The 16,594-nt window shown below is 33.4% G+C and overlaps 1 protein-coding gene across 1 annotated transcript in view; it reads right to left on the bottom strand.

Annotated features, from left to right (window-relative positions):
• LOC147063960 (phospholipid-transporting ATPase VD) overlaps window positions 1–16,594 on the bottom strand; it is a 314,315-nt gene that overhangs the window by 296,396 nt on the left and 1,325 nt on the right. The gene's annotated exons all lie outside the window — the stretch shown is intronic.

Below are 16,594 nucleotides of genomic sequence, written 5' to 3'. Positions count from 1 at the left end.
TACATACATAATTTATACGTAAAATGGATTCAACCGGTATGAAAAATTATAAAAATTTTATTTCTTATATTATATTAAGTCCCATGAACTACTTCCTGTATAAAAAAAGTTATTATTTTGATAGCACCGTGTTTTGACAAGACGTTCACCCCTCTTACTACACTTTTTATACTAATAAACACGAAGAAATATAATTATTTTTCTTAGCATGCGAAACATGTATCATTTGAGAACCAAACCTTTACAGAATGATAAAACTTATACATTATGTATATTAAATTATATATTTTGTATTATTAGTCGACAGCTATTTTGTAGAATTTATAATCGCATAGTTAACATTGAAGTCGATTAACTAAACTTAGTGCTCTACAATTATTAAGAGCATACATAAGTGAAACGGCAAATAATTTTCAACAATAGGTGGGACGAAATTTCTCACTCGTCGCCAATCGGAGAGCGGTAGTCGAGGTGTGAGCACATCAATTTGTTTTGTGATGGCGTCGGAGGAATATATTCTTATATCAAAAACGTTACGCATGTACTCGAAAAAGAAAACACGTCAATGAATATATTATTATTATTAGATACTAATATAACAAATTATGTTTTGTTCGGCACGCGTCATTTGCACAATCCGCGCGTCGCATAGTTACGATCTTTTTAGACCATGCCAATAATAATTATAGTATATACTTCGATCCCTTCAATCAATAATTACTTCCGTTGAAAGCTTTTAAAATTGCTTTGCAGTAGAAAAAATGACTCACTCATTTACAGTTTACACGTGTGGAGGGAGGGAATTGCTAAACAGCGACAAACGCAAAATCGCAGACACTAGCACCGAGCACGCCATGATGACAACATGGTCAAAATAATTCAGTTTCGCTACTGTTAATTATAGTGGAACAATCCAACAATGAATATTCGTAAATGCATTTTTTTTCAATTAGACAAGCCCAATGTGATTATTATGTGACTGTGCTTACGTCAACAATATTTCATCGTTTTCTCTAGCTTGGCGACCCTCCGACTACGCCTTGTTTCATGCTATAACTATCGAATATCGTGATATAAATAAACCCAAGGTCGACTATGGCTTCGAAGCGGCAAATTTCGATCGGAGTGCTGGTTCATTCTACGAATGCAATATGGAAAACTGTATAAAATGATAATTGTTGTAAAATGGTAATACATTAATTAATTTAAACAAAATTTTCATTTACCATTTACTGCGAACAAGTTACCAAATTGTATTCGAAGACAATCAATAACTAGCATTGCCATCATAACTCACTATTCAGTACCCGCATTGACATGAACCATACCATCCGTTCATAACAAATTTATCTCGCAATAATCTGGACATTTATAATAATGTATAGAATTGACTGTTTGCGTGTTGAAATGCTTACGGTTTTGAGAGATGTGGGCGATAATAGTATGAAGATTACTACAATGCCATCTGCAATTTAATCGTAAGTCTTAGTATCTAGTATTTTTTATCAACTTCACTTTCATATATTTTTACGTGTTATAATACGGTTTGCCCAGGCTGCTACAATTAGTCCAAAATTAGTAATTAACGATTTGATCTTAATAAAATACTTTGTTGGATTCATTTATTACATTATTAGACAATTGTATCTATAAACAGGTATTTAACATACATGACTTAACAGTATGAGATCTGAAACAAGAGTCCCATTATATTAGCTACGCAGTGGCGAAGGGTGGAGGTAGGCTGTTAAGAACCGCCATAAATAGTGCACATTAACCTGTTCAGTCAAATGTATATGTTTTTATTGAAATAAGACTAAAATTTACAGATGGTATTGGTTGGGTTTTAAAAATCAATTAAGCCCTGTCTTTCCAAACCATAATAGTATTGGTATATTTTAGGCGATATGACAAAATTTTGCACATTTTTTCATTCTTACTTATTTGTTTTCGTTAGATTAAGAATACGTATTACACATAATGTCGGTTCATTTTTTTAATTCATCAAGCTATGCCTAAACCAAACTATAATAGACAAAAATTATTATTCTATCTATAAAATATCCAAATTTATGTATGATTTAATTGCATAATTTTAGATATTTTATAGATATACGAGTATTTTTGACTATTATCTATTATGGCTTGGTTTCGCAAGGTTTAATTGAATTTTAAAAACTAACCCACACCATCTGTAAAATGTAGTCTTATTTCAATGAAAACAAGTATGTATGACTGACGATATTCAGTTTGCACTATTTATGGCGGATCTTAACAGCCTACCTCCACCCTTCGCCACTGTTGGCTAGAAGGCTAGATGCTCAATATATATTGTATTGCATACTGAATAGACATTTGTTGTAAGTAGGTACATGCGACTTGCAATAGGTATGTTCACACGGACTAAGATTAGGGGAGAGTCACCTAATCAATAGATGATACACAAAAGATCATAAGCCAATCTATAATCGGTACTTAATCTAAATCCTCAATGACATTGAGCTGACAAGCTGCTTGTTGGCGAATTTAAAAGCGGGCGTGTCAGCTAGTGCGATTGTGATGATGACACACAAAACTTTCCACTTGCTCAGAAGCCAACAAGCTAGCGATTTGAAACCGTCATTTTTGGTACTATTTTGACAGGACGTATTGAGTAGTTCGTTTTTTTACCGGGAGGTCGCTACTATCGCTCTACTGCGCAGACGCAGTCGGCCCACACGCCAGCGTCTAGCGTGTAAAGTTAACCGGCTTTCAACTTTTCTCGGTAGATTGTTTTCTTCTACTGCACTGTTTTCCAAGCAGAAATATTTGCTAGCGGAGAATCTCTCGAGTGGACAAGGAAAAGATTACAGTTCCACGGATACGACTATGTTAACATATTCTCATATAGCCAATCCAGTCTGGTAGCTCTCCAAAACCCATCATCCACACATCCACTAGTAAGAGACATTTTAGCACTATCAACACAGCTTCGAATGATAGGAACAAACCCTAGATTCTTCTGGATAAGAAGTCACAGAGGGATAACCGGAAACGAGGAAGCTGATAAATACGCTAAACAAGCCACAACAGATAAAAGGCCTTCAACCTACACACACTTCCCTCTAAGTTACGCAAAACAAAAACTAAACAAAGACACAATAGAGCTATGGAACCACAGATACACAACATCTGCCACAGGATCAATAACGCAGAAATTTATTCCAAACATAAACTCTGCCATCACTCTTGCCAGGAACTTGAAAATATCACACGAACTCACACAGATACCAACAGGCCACGGAGCGGTGCGAGCTTATATAAAAGATTAAAATTGAGGGATGATGACTGTTGTCCATGTGACGGCAACACATCTCAAACTGTGTGGCATGTCATCAACGACTGCCCTATACTAGAAAGGGAGCGATGGACTCTCAGGACTCGATGTAGACAGCATAATCATGAAATCGACCTCCAATAGCCTCACGAAGCACTAAGCAATAGAACAACACAAGAACACTACACAAAATATTTAATCCTGGCCATAAAGAAAATTAATGATATAAATGGAGGAACCTAATTAGCCCCACATCAATGCAACAACTCACCCAACCACCTTGTACGAAAAAGCAAGGGCATGGTTATTATTTTTTTTTTAAATCGGCTTGTTAGCTTATTCGACGATGACACTGGGCGAGTTTACAAGCAGATTGTAAATTCGCCAACAAGCAGCTTGTAAAGTAGCTCAATATTATTGAGGCTTAAGAGGTATCCTTTATTTATTCATAGAAAAACATCCCTTATTACTGTTGGGAATTCGGTGAGTTATTGACTTACAGTGAAATCATATTATAAAATTAGGATATTGATTCATATCTAATAATATTTTATTACATACGCTCTTGTCTTCTACAGAAGGCTTTCATCATCGTATTCGAACCAACGCATCCTCCTGTCTAAGTTGCTTTCCCTGCTACAATGCTATTTCCGCTATAGGTTTATCTTAGGACAGGTGAATAGCGAGTAACTCTCGAGTTTCCCGGAAGTTTTCGCGCGAAACGGCACAGGGACCGCTCGAATCGCGCGGGAAATGGGCCAAGGTCCCCTCGGCCCCTCACTTACTGGGTCACCCGGGGACTCCCGCCATCGTTCCGGCCCTTCTGATTTTATGTTGGTGCAGCGGCCAATATTATTTCACATAGGCGGATGCCGTTAACATGTTGGAAAGCATATCACGTAGTTAGCCAGCACTCACACATGTACTATTCATCATAGAGTAAGAATATTATATTAATTTAAGCTGTTTTTCACCGTGTCTGGCAAATTTTACGAAAACAGTTTATGACAGAAAATATTTGTATCCATTACATATTTATTATGGCAGAAATTGTGCCATGTAGTTAAAACCCTTTATAATATCCAGTGGCGAGGGGTGGAGTTACGCTGTTAAGATTCGACATAAAATAATGCACACTAAACTTTGGCAGTCATACTTATTTGTTTTCATTGATTTAAGGCCATGCATTAGTTGAGGCACCGTCTAAAAAGATCGTTGCTAGGCGATGTGCGGATTGCGGGTCGCGGGTGAAAATGACGCCTGTCAAACGAAATATTATTTCTCATATAAATCCAACATACGTCCATTTTATGTTCTGTTTATTATTCTATTAGTATCAATAATAATATATTCATTGACATGTTTGCTTTTTAAAGTAAATGGGTAAAGTTTTTAGTCATCTTTACACGATTTTAGAATTAATTGGCCCGTCGCCATCACGCAGCAAAGTGACGTGCGTCCGACTCCACGTTCTCTCAATGAATGCGAAGCAAGTACAAATTTTCGTCGCGCGTACAGTTGAACATTATTTGGCGTTTCACTGATGCGTCACCTTAAGAATACGTATTACAGAATTGGTGTTGATAAGTTTTTTTTAATTAATTAAACCCTGCAAAACCAACCCATAATCGATAAAAAAATATTCTTCTATCTATAAAATATCTAAAAGTACCTAAGTATGACTTAATTCCACAATTTTAGATATTTTATAGATGAACGAATATTTATCGACTATTATCTACTATGACATAAACGCCATCTACACATTGTAGGTAGTATTAGCGAATACGTTTTACTGACAATGTTTAATGTGCACTATGTATGTCAGATCGTAAAGTCTACCTCCACCCTTCGCCATTGATATATATAATAATTTTTCAACATAATACGATAGCAGAACAAAAAAACACAAACAATTAAGTAATATAAAGTTAATCAATTACAGTTGTTTTCAAAATACAGTTTTTTCACAAGTACAAATAATTGAATAATAAATGCAATGTAAACCAAACATAACTTAAAAAACAAAAACGACACCCTTATTCCTAAATACTATTTTCTGTTTTTTGCCCGAAAAAAAATTACAATAATTTTTCCAATATTACGCTCTGGCATTCAATTTTTCAGCATAGGTATCTGTCAGTATTTTGTTTATATGCGGAAAATGACCTCTCAACGTCCACAGAGGCGATTGGACAAATTTTAAATAAAAGTGCAAGTGAAATTATAAATTCAAAAGCTCTAAAATATGCATTTATTTATTAAATATGCACTAATATCTCAAATATGGTCTAACGTCTCAAATATGCATTTATATGCACAATAAAATTTTATTTTTGGATTCTATGTCTTTCAAAATAGATTTCTGTGCAACTCTCATAGCTGTGCATACACCCTAACAAAACATGCACTAGCATATAAATCCGGGCCCTAACTATAACCAATAGAAAAAATCTTTTTTGAAAAATGTAAGACATCCCGCAACCTGCATCTCTTGGGTTTCGCGCCCATGCACATAGACCACTATGCTAAATGCGCTGTACTTAATTGCGACAAACTTTAACTAATAGCTCTTATACTCTCTGAAGCGCTTTCCAAATTGAATTACTATAGGCGATCGGCTTTCAACAATCACAAATAATATGAACGGGAAAATGTGTATGTAAATGTTAAAAAACGCATATATTTATCGCATCTATATTTTAATGGTTAAACTGAAATTTGACAAAAACACAAGTGTTTACTCGTGCTGTAAACAACAATGAAAGTTATAAAAAATGATTGCGTGTACCACACAGAAAAAAAAACTTTATAATGACCATTAAAGTGCTACCTAATTATTCAATTTAAATTTGGTAAAATATGATGAAAATCACACATTAAAAAAGTGCCAATAAAACTTATTTTAATATACTGAAGTAAGAATCTTATTAACTACCTTTAATATAATTAAAACAAAAAAGGGATTAAGTAACATAAAATAATTTATTTAAGATACAATTATCGTACGTGAGCGTCCTAATAATTTAGTAGATACAGTTGTATACACATCTTCGCCTGAGTTGATAAGTATTTATTTCTTAGAAACGTACAGGACTCAGGTGTGATGTAGGCATCAAATATATAGATATAAGTACTTGTCCACAGCTTCTCAACACATGGGCCGCCAGCAATTGGTAAACTTACATCCTATTCCATTTAATTTAATAATTTCACTGCTTACCTATTTAAATTTTGCATACGTAATTAAATTAATAATCTCACAGTATGTCATACGTGTCTTATATTTTATATTATAACAAAACCTCAAAATAGAATGCCAAAGATGGCGATTATAAACACAATTGTTTATAATCACCATCTTTCAATGTCTCAAAGTAAGGAATATTCATTTGAATTTTGGTTACCAATTCACTCACCCCAAAAAATTGCATAGTCGCTATCACAAAAATGTCATAATTTATACCCCTCTGTTACAGGTAGTCCGAACACTGAGTCTTGAAAAATAAATATTCAGTGTCCCACGAAAATTTTATAATTATTTGAATAGTGTATGGTGACGTGAAAAAGGTTGGTAAACATAATTTTGTAAACAGATCAACCATTCATTGATATTTATGCCAAATACCTACCTAACATCTTGTGGTTATGTCCTTATTTTCAATTGGAAAACTTATTAATTACCACGTTTTTCTTAGATCGTATTCTTGTTTGTCCGGTGGTTGTTTATCCAGTACAAATCTTGCAATCGATTTTTAACTAACTTCCCGAATAGCTAGACATTTGAAACTTTTAGAATGTACTTATCAGAACACGGTGCCAATGCATTCTTTTAATACTTTTAGCCATCTTCAAGTAGAATTGAATTCATTTTCAGTTAATTCTGTTTTGTATGAAAAGTTATTTCGGAAGAAATCCGTAATCCGATCCACTATTATTGGTTGCTAAGGGGGTGGTCCTAGCAACTAAATTATTAATATATACGTGCGTTACTATGGAATTCAAAATGACATTTCAGTATTCTATATTTGTTTGTTTCTTGCAAAATAGCAAAACAATGATTTGTTGATTATTTTTCCAAAATTATTAATGCATAGAATTGTCAAGTTTATATGATTATTTGAAAATTGAAATATGAATGTTGAAAATTTAAAAACGTGGTACTTATATAAAGAGTTCTTTTTATCATGTAATTATTTTTATCATAGCTGGCAAAACTTTCACCAAAATTAGGTAGGTACCCTACGATAAATATATAAGATAGGATAGGATACCAATGAAAAACCATTGGTTTTATCTGTGTATTTCAAGTCTTTATATTACTTATATAATATTATTTAAGTTGAGATACTTGAAGAGGTACGATGACAATCAATTCATTTTATGGTTGGTTCTCGGATTCAATAATCGAAATTAGGAATTGTCCAACCTTGGTTATTTTTTGTGTCACCAAACACAAATAAGCAATTCTCCAAAAATAGAACAGATAAGTACATGTTTTAAAATGTTTTGACTGTATATTGTACGTACAGGAGCTGTATTAAGGGGTAGTTGGTAAGTACTAATACAGCATAATATTATGGGCCTCCACCTTAGTCCCGAATAATAAAGCTCATGAAAAAACATAATGATATAGGAAATCAATTAAAGAAAAACGATCGTCGCTAAACGAAATTACCAAATCATGACGTATTGGAAGGTAAAGAGTTTTTTTCAGTTCCGTCTATCTATTATCTCGCGGCACTTTCACGTCTTGTAAAGCTTATGCTCACACAAGCTTCGGAAACTATAACATTAATGCTACGAATTTACCGACCCCTAAATATGTTTTTTTTTTAATTCGCAACCGTATAGGTATATGGGCCAATCAAGAACGGAAATCATCGGAAACAAAGACACAATGCTAATCTCTGCGGTCTATACGAAATTTGTGTGTTGCATTCAAATCAATTGTGCATATGCACCATATTATGAAATACAGTGGACCTGCGTAGGGAGTAATGTCGAGCAATCCAGTAAGGTGCAGAAGAGGCAGGCCAAAAATGCCGGCTAGATGTAGTTACCGATGCCTGCTGTATGTTCAGTTACCGAATTGGAAAGTGGCCACTTCGGATGCAGGATAGGTGAAGAGCGTTGTTGGAGTAAGTCAGGATACAATCCTATAAGCCGTGATGACCTAATCAATGTGTAAGTAATGAACTATATTTTTATTCAACGAATAATTCACAAGATCTGAAAACCTACGTTAAGACTAAAACTCGGAGAGCTTTCTAACGCTGGTTAGTAAATCAAACCTATTATTGGTAGCTTGATTCAAACTACAAAACCCAGTGGCCAATATAAGAGAAATTTGTAAATCTCTTCGGTTGTATGGCTAGTAGTTAATTTCGTGGTAATTAAATAAGACTCACGTGGCTCAATAATTGATAAGCACATTGCCGGGAATTAGATGGATGCGGGTTGAAGTCCCGCTCGGCGTCGTATTTTTTCGTCTTTCGGTTCTGAGGTGCTTTCAAATTGTGTATGTTCAATAAATGTGTATTAATTAATAACTGTGATTAAAAAGTAAAAATTCTAAATGAGATTGAAACGGTTTCTAAATCCAGGTTTCGCCTTTAAGCAGCTCCAGGCACCACGCACATTAAACAACATATAATATATTAAAAGATCGTAAAAGGCATTATTTTTAAGTGGAGAATTAATTGTCCAAGTAACAGAAGACTGAGAAACTATAGTGTTGAGTGTTGTACTAAAATACCTTAATAAAATAATATTATTGAATATAAGAACAGCCCATGTATTAGAATATTAAGTAGTATTTTGATGTTTTAGAATACGTGATGAGTTCCATATTATGCGACAATAAGGTGAATATGCACAGTGCCTGACGGATGTCTGAAGATGCCAAAAGTAGAAACTCGAACCGCTAAAAACGATAAATCGCACCATCGCAACTAAACTGCCACAATCCAAAAAAACTCAAACAGAGAAAATCAGCTTTGAAGTTTTTACCTTTCGCATTTTTGTACTGTGTTTTTGAAATATGTTTAGATATTGAATGAAGTTTTGACTTGAATTTGATGACTTAGAGATATTATAATTTTCGGTACATATACTATGAACGATAGACAATGGACACGTAGTAATTAACTCAAAACACGTAAATTTGGACTGGTGGCGGTTTAGTTGCGATGGTGCGAAATGATATAGTAATACATTTATATCAATGACGATAATTTAATGTTCAAATTCCAATCAAACATCTGTCGATACTGTATTATTTCTATAAAAGTTGAGGTACCTAAATTCGTGTCTAATCATGTAATTAATAATTATTGATATCGTTACACGGTGGCTAATAAAAAGCTCTATGACCGGTGCGGTGCCATGGGATAGGTACCGGAAAACCGGTAGGTACATTGCTCACCTGAAACTACCCAACAAACTTATTCGACACGCGAAAGCATTGAAAGATTAATAATATTTTATTCAGTATTCATTCGAGTTTCATTATGAAAATTGCAACAAACCGCCGCGGCCGGAATCGACACAGTAGGTCAGCTGTAAGGTAAACAAAACTAATAATAAATGAGTCCGGTAAATTGCCTTTCTGAAGACTTCAATGACGAATTTTTACAGGGATGACAAATTGAGTGATCATAGATAATAAATAAAACCATAAACCATCGACCAGTTGTGTAATTATATTAATACTTGATGTTAATTTTATTGCATTTAAAAAAGTGTCTTACTGGAGACATGAAAATGTCTTCACATTGTGACGATCTCTTTAGAAAGAATTTTCGTCAGTTTTTAATTAGCTTTGATTTGCATTGTTTTTTTTATATTTATTTATTTATAATTTTTATTTTTGTTAGTTATCCGTGCCCGTCGAATATGTACATTTTTTTATTCAAGAAGTCATTTTTAATTCAATCAAAGCGCACTTGGGTTCATGTTAGGTTAGGTAACTAACTGCCCTGCGAGGCTATTCTAACATATTATTATCACTTAACACCCAAAAAGTGATGCATGTGATAAATATATCACATTTATCACTGTATGTATTCAGGCATTTAATTATCACAAGAAGTTACCTGTCAAAAGTGTTATCTTTCAACACCCCTCTCTTGGCCGTGTTAACATTTAGAGTGAGATAGAGTACCTACGTCAATTACACATTGATAATTGAGATGCAACTATATTTAAACATAATATTACGTGACATAATAGGTAATACCATTAGGTATAAGATATTTCTAGACACATTCACTGTAGTACATAATATGAAACAATAGTTAAATTGTACATTCTTACTGTAACATATTTATGCGTCTGGGTGACATGACTAATAAAATTGTAGGTTATGTTCAATTCTAATTTGATTTTTGTGTTTATATACAAAGTTTCGAAGTTAAGGTGGAAAAACCATATATGCGCCTGTACAAGCATACCCGAATTTGACCAAGCTCCACAAATAAGATATTACGTATTTCACGACAGGCGTACCAACGTAAATTTTCGCCGTATTACGAATTACCAATTATTGTAGATAACCGTCTGGTTTATGGAATTGATTCCGTGTTAATTTTGACCAATAAAAATAACGGAAACGTGTATCCGTGTTAATTGTTAAGAATAGCTCTGCTGAAACGTTCACAAACGAAGGAATCGTGATACGGGATATGTTGGTCTGGTGGTTCTATCCGATCTGTTCTTCGACACATTTTTCCGATTATAGTACGAATTTCTGGAAGGCTGTGATTTTGCCAGCCGCAACCATAACTCCACAGGTAGATTACTTACTTTGACATTAAACCATCGGATTAGCAGTAATTATTATTTTTTCCCCGTAAATTGACAACACGAGTCGCAGCCCTAATTATAAGGTTAGTAAGCTTCATTAGCTATTGACAAAGAGGCGGAGGGCTGCTCGCGTGGGCGGAGAGTGGAAATCGTATGGGCGGCATGAATAACTTATGAAATCGCCGCCCTACAATGCGCCCTCCCAAGGAAACAAATATGATTTCTATCTAACTTGCGGTAGGCAGTACATGCCAGGTCGTTATCGAACGTGTGATCGATTTCCGGGGTGGCGATTTCGGCTGATTGATATATCCGCCCAATTTATCCTGCTAAATAATTCACCAATGTCGCAATTGTCGCGCCAGGCGGCAAAGGTGTGAATTAATTGACAGATCTTGATTCTATCTAGTTTAAAGGTCACTAACTATTTTATATTATTTCCACACCACGCCCCATTCTGACAATAACACTGATAATTCTGATATATACCGATTACGGTGCCCGGTACATATACTTAAGTCGAAAACTAAGAATTTGGGGAAGAATGTCAACTTTGCAGGAAAGATATTTATACCATTATGATGCCCCAATGGCGAAGGGTGGAGGTGGGTTGTTAAGATCCGCCATAAATAGTGCACACTAAACTTTGTCAGCCGTAGAAATAAGACTACAATTTACAGATCGTGTTGGTTGGTTTTTAAAATTCAATTAAACCCTGCGAAAACCATGCTATTAATAGATAATAGTCAAAAATTATGCAATTAAATCATATATAACTTTGGATATTTTATAGATAAAATAATATTTTTTATCTATTATAGTTGGGTTAGGCAGGGCTTAATGAATTTAAAAAAAATAACCAACAATAATATGTGTAATATGTATTCTTGATCCAACGAAAACAAATGAATGAAAAAGTGTGCACCATGTTGTCGTATCGACCAAAATATACCAAAACTATTATGGTTTGGTTTATGCAGGGTTTAATTAATTTTTAAAAACTAACAAGCACTATCTACACATTGTAGTCTTAGTTCAATAAAAACAAATACGCATGACTAACAAGATTAATATGCACTATTTATGGCGGATCTTACAGCCTGCCGCACCACTCGTTATTGTCATGCCCTGTCATATCTCGTCGTGCTTAATTAATGATCAGATAAAAAAAATATATAATAAAATAATATTTTTATTAAAATGAAGAATATTAATGTATATTTTGTTTTTATCATGTAAAACTATATATTGCGATATGCAATTGACTCGACTGGAGGAGCTTCCTGGCTTCCACGCAAATATAGTGTCTTGTACGCAGGGCTATTCTGTTGTTTAAATTCCTCCAAAACAACACGAATATCACTCAGCTAGAGATGGGAAAACTGGTCGATTTTTAAGACTAAGTATACTTACTACCAGTATAAAAAAATACTTAGTATAGAAACTTGTTCCAAAATACTTACTAGTATTTGGAATATTATATAGACTGTTTGGCGTGCGTATGCGACAAAAGTTTCGTACTCAAGTGAAACTAAAACCAACTCCATATTTTAGTATTTTAAATACGTATCGGCTCAGGGAACTCAGACTGTGTATGAATTCTTCAATAGAATCGCTAAAAATACGCTGAGCTCCGCTTCTCGAAAAGTCCCATTAATTATAAAATTTTAAACACCATTTTAAATTTATGAGTTATTTTTCTGTTAGGTTACAATATTCTTGTTTACAAAAATGAATAACAATGATTTTTTTTTATTGTAAACTGCGTCACCTCAGTCACCTCGCCACATTTCCGAGGGAATAATATGCTGCTACAGAAAATTTATGACCTATTTGTTCACACATAAGATGATGTCATTTGCATGCATAGGCTAATAAATTAAAATATAGTTGTATTTGAGTGCTACCTCGCTCGCGCGCATTTAATGTCAATAGTATTGAAAGTTTACCAACTAGCCAGCGACTCGCGATGATATCATCACAAGTTTTTTGGAATAAGTTTATTGGGCCACACATACTTACTGAGTATGGGTAGTTTCATCCGAAACTTGAGTACACAAACTGGTGACAGTATTTCCAACTCACCTCTACACTAAGCGCAATTCCATAAACACACGGCACTGTGTTTTACTTGATTTCAAATGCTCCCGATTAATTGATTTTTTTTATTCAAAATTATTGAAAATTTAGTAACTTCTGACAAAAATTAGTAGCTGATCTATAGATATTATAAAAGAACGTATGTATTAGGAAACGAAACACATAAGTTTAACGTATATGGTCATTAATGCTAATAACAGGTTATTAATTTAGATTTCAATGTTGGTATTGGCTGACAGGTAGTACCTATATGGACAAATGTAATATTTACCAAAGGTCACAATATTATCCAAAATGATATGTTATTAAAAAAATGTTTTTTTAATTCGTTTTATCATTAAGTACCTACATGTTCCACAAAGAATATAATATTTTTATTGAGTACTTAATATACTGAATTTATTAATGCTACCGGCCGACCTAAATGATTCACTCGTAAGCGAACATGTTCAATGTTATTATTTTATCGAAAAAGGGTCTAGTCTAAACTATCGTTGGGTCCACATTAAGTAAAACAGTGATTCTCAAACTGAGGGACCTGAAGGCACTTCGAGGAAGTTGCTAAATATTTCAGTATTCAGAGAAAAAGTTTTGAAACTTAGGTATCTATACCGTATAATAAACAGCATAATAAAATTGCATAGAAGATTGAAAAAGTCACTTGCGCGTAGAGTTGGGTATTTCCCGAGAAAATCAATCTCGAGATTCGGGATTTCCAGAAATGAATTCTCGAGAATTCTCGAAAAAACAGGAAATTTAAAAAAAAACCTGTAAAAATCCTAAAATCAGTGTAAAAACATACAAATTCAAAAAAAATATATTTTTTTTTTATTTACGTAAGAAGACAAACAAAATAGAAGTAGGAAAACAAAAATAATTCAAAACATTACTTATTAAAATAGAATTTTAAAAAACACAGACTGTCAATCGCTGTGTCTGACAATCGCGTACGCTTTTAAGATACAAAATTCCCTGATATTGCAAAAATTGCGCTCTTGAGTCGACGTTGGCTTAATTGCTTTAAATGCCCCGATCAGTCCTTGAACTTTTTGTGTTTTCTGTCTACTTTTTTCAATTAATATTACCCGAATCCCGAGAAAAGATTCTCGAGATCCGGGATTTCCCGAAATGTTCAAAATTTCAATTCTCGACATTCGGGATGGAAAATCTGGAAAATTTCTCAAGAATTTCCGACGGGAAATTCCCGAAACCCAACTCTACTTGCGCATCAATATCACATTTAATTAATTAAATTAAAACAATATCGAGAGTCGGGAGCTTGGTAGAACGGATGATAATAGCACTCTCATCCAACAAACATCAGCGCGGTGCTCCTAAATCGTGTGAAATGTTAACCAGAATGGAAAACCGATCAGTGGCACCTGCTAGATTTTGTTAATCCCGTCCCCTCCCGCCGCCTTAAATTTCAATGAATAAATATTATGGATATTTTTTCGAAATGGTATCTCCCCACCCCAAATCATTTCTCTGCCTGCGCGCTTGATTATATTATTTGATAACTTTATTACAGAAATACGAGCAGTTTGATGTCAAAAATCAAAACCCCTACAGTCATCAATATTACATAATAACATGTAAGTAGGTACATAGTTAATGATATTTAATATGGGCAGAAGTCTTCTCAAAAAAATTAATTAAGTATGTACAGAGTTTGAATGATGACGTTTTAAATTTTGGCACTTACTTTTATTCAACAGAGAAGGCAAACCATTCAAATTAATGATGTTGCTTACACCAACCTGATATTAATTTATAATAGTTTAATTTAAGTAGGAACTCCTAAGTACCAATACTATCATATTTTTACTTAAATAAATAAAATACCTTGTGTATAATATGCAATATTATGTTAACCAAGTCAAAATAATGCAGTATTTGGACTACTGAATTATTTCAAAAGCCTTATTAGCATTGTAAATACGAAATTTCTAAGGAAATAAATTATTATGAGTATTATTATAAGTAATTAGTATCATAATAAAGAATTATAATTAATAAATATGTTTTTTTTTATATAGTTACTAAATACTTTGGACTTTAGTCAAATTAAATATTATTTATTGTTAAAATTGCACTAATATGCACTTAATAATCTGCACTGATAAGTGAAACAAAATCCATGGATATAGGTACTTAGTTAGAACATTGTGGTAATTCTGTCATTGTAAAATATAGGTAATAGGTACATATATGCACAAAAACGAGGAATCAACTGTTTACTAAATATTATGTAGGTATACCTTATAAGAAGGAAGTAGGTTGATATTTAAAATAATAGAAACACTTTAGGTACCAATTCGCCAATCAACAAGTGTCTTTTATACAGTGTGAAAATAATATAGGTACATAGGACATACAACTTAAGTGAATTCGTTTTTTTACTGAATGTAAGGCTAAAATAATTAATTACAAGATAAAAAGAACTTTTTATATACCTGCAACGTTTTTAAATTTTCTGTTGAATCATATAAACTTGACTTGACTAGCTTAAACAATCAAAAAAATTGTATTTGATAGAAATAATACAGAAATGTCATTTTGACACTCATATTGATTTCCATAGTAACGCACGTATATATTAATAATTTAGTTGCTAGAACCACCCACTTAGCAACCAATAATAGTGGATTGGATTACGGATTTCTTCCGAAATAACTTTTCATACAAAACAGAATTAAGTAACTGAAAATGAATTTAATTCTAATTAAAAATGGCTAAAAGTATTTAAAAAATGCATTGGCATCGTGTTCTGATATATTCTAAAGGTTTCAAATGTCTAGCTAGTCGGGAAGTTAGTTAAAAATCGATTGAAGGATTTGTACTGGACAAACAACCACCGGACAAATAAGAATACGACCCAATAAAAACGTTGTAAAAATATAGTTTTCTCTGTAATATAGGTAAGTACACAGGTACATCGTTAAAGTGGGGCCACACCGAAAACAAGTCGCGTGACAACTCGTTAAATTTTACGATAAGCATGATAATTATCGTAAAATTTCTTAAGCAATTATGATAATTATCGTAAAATTTAACGAGTTGTCGCGCGACTTGTTGCCGGTGTGGCCCCACTTTCACATTCACACTTGATTCTTGAGTAACAGTAGAGTACCCACTTATGTATCAACTTTAAAACATTTAAATCAAGTGTTGCACAACCAAATAATGTGTTGCATGAAATCTTTAAATTAAAATTGTACACAGGTATCTATAATAAATTACCTAAGTACTATACTATAATATAGGTACCTATTGTTTAAAACTTATCCTAGAATCTAGATTCTCAGGTTATCAATAAATAATCTTCCAAGATAAAGTACCTAAGTACCTACCTACCTAAATGTTGTGCAA

This window comes from Rhyacophila brunnea, unplaced genomic scaffold, assembly GCF_057557595.1.
Source record: "Rhyacophila brunnea isolate RB1 unplaced genomic scaffold, BYU_Rbru_1.0 scaffold_8, whole genome shotgun sequence".
NCBI classification, from domain to species: Eukaryota; Metazoa; Arthropoda; class Insecta; order Trichoptera; family Rhyacophilidae; genus Rhyacophila; species Rhyacophila brunnea.
The sequence above is the reverse complement of the archived record's forward strand: the minus strand, read 5'-3'. Positions and strand labels throughout refer to the sequence as shown.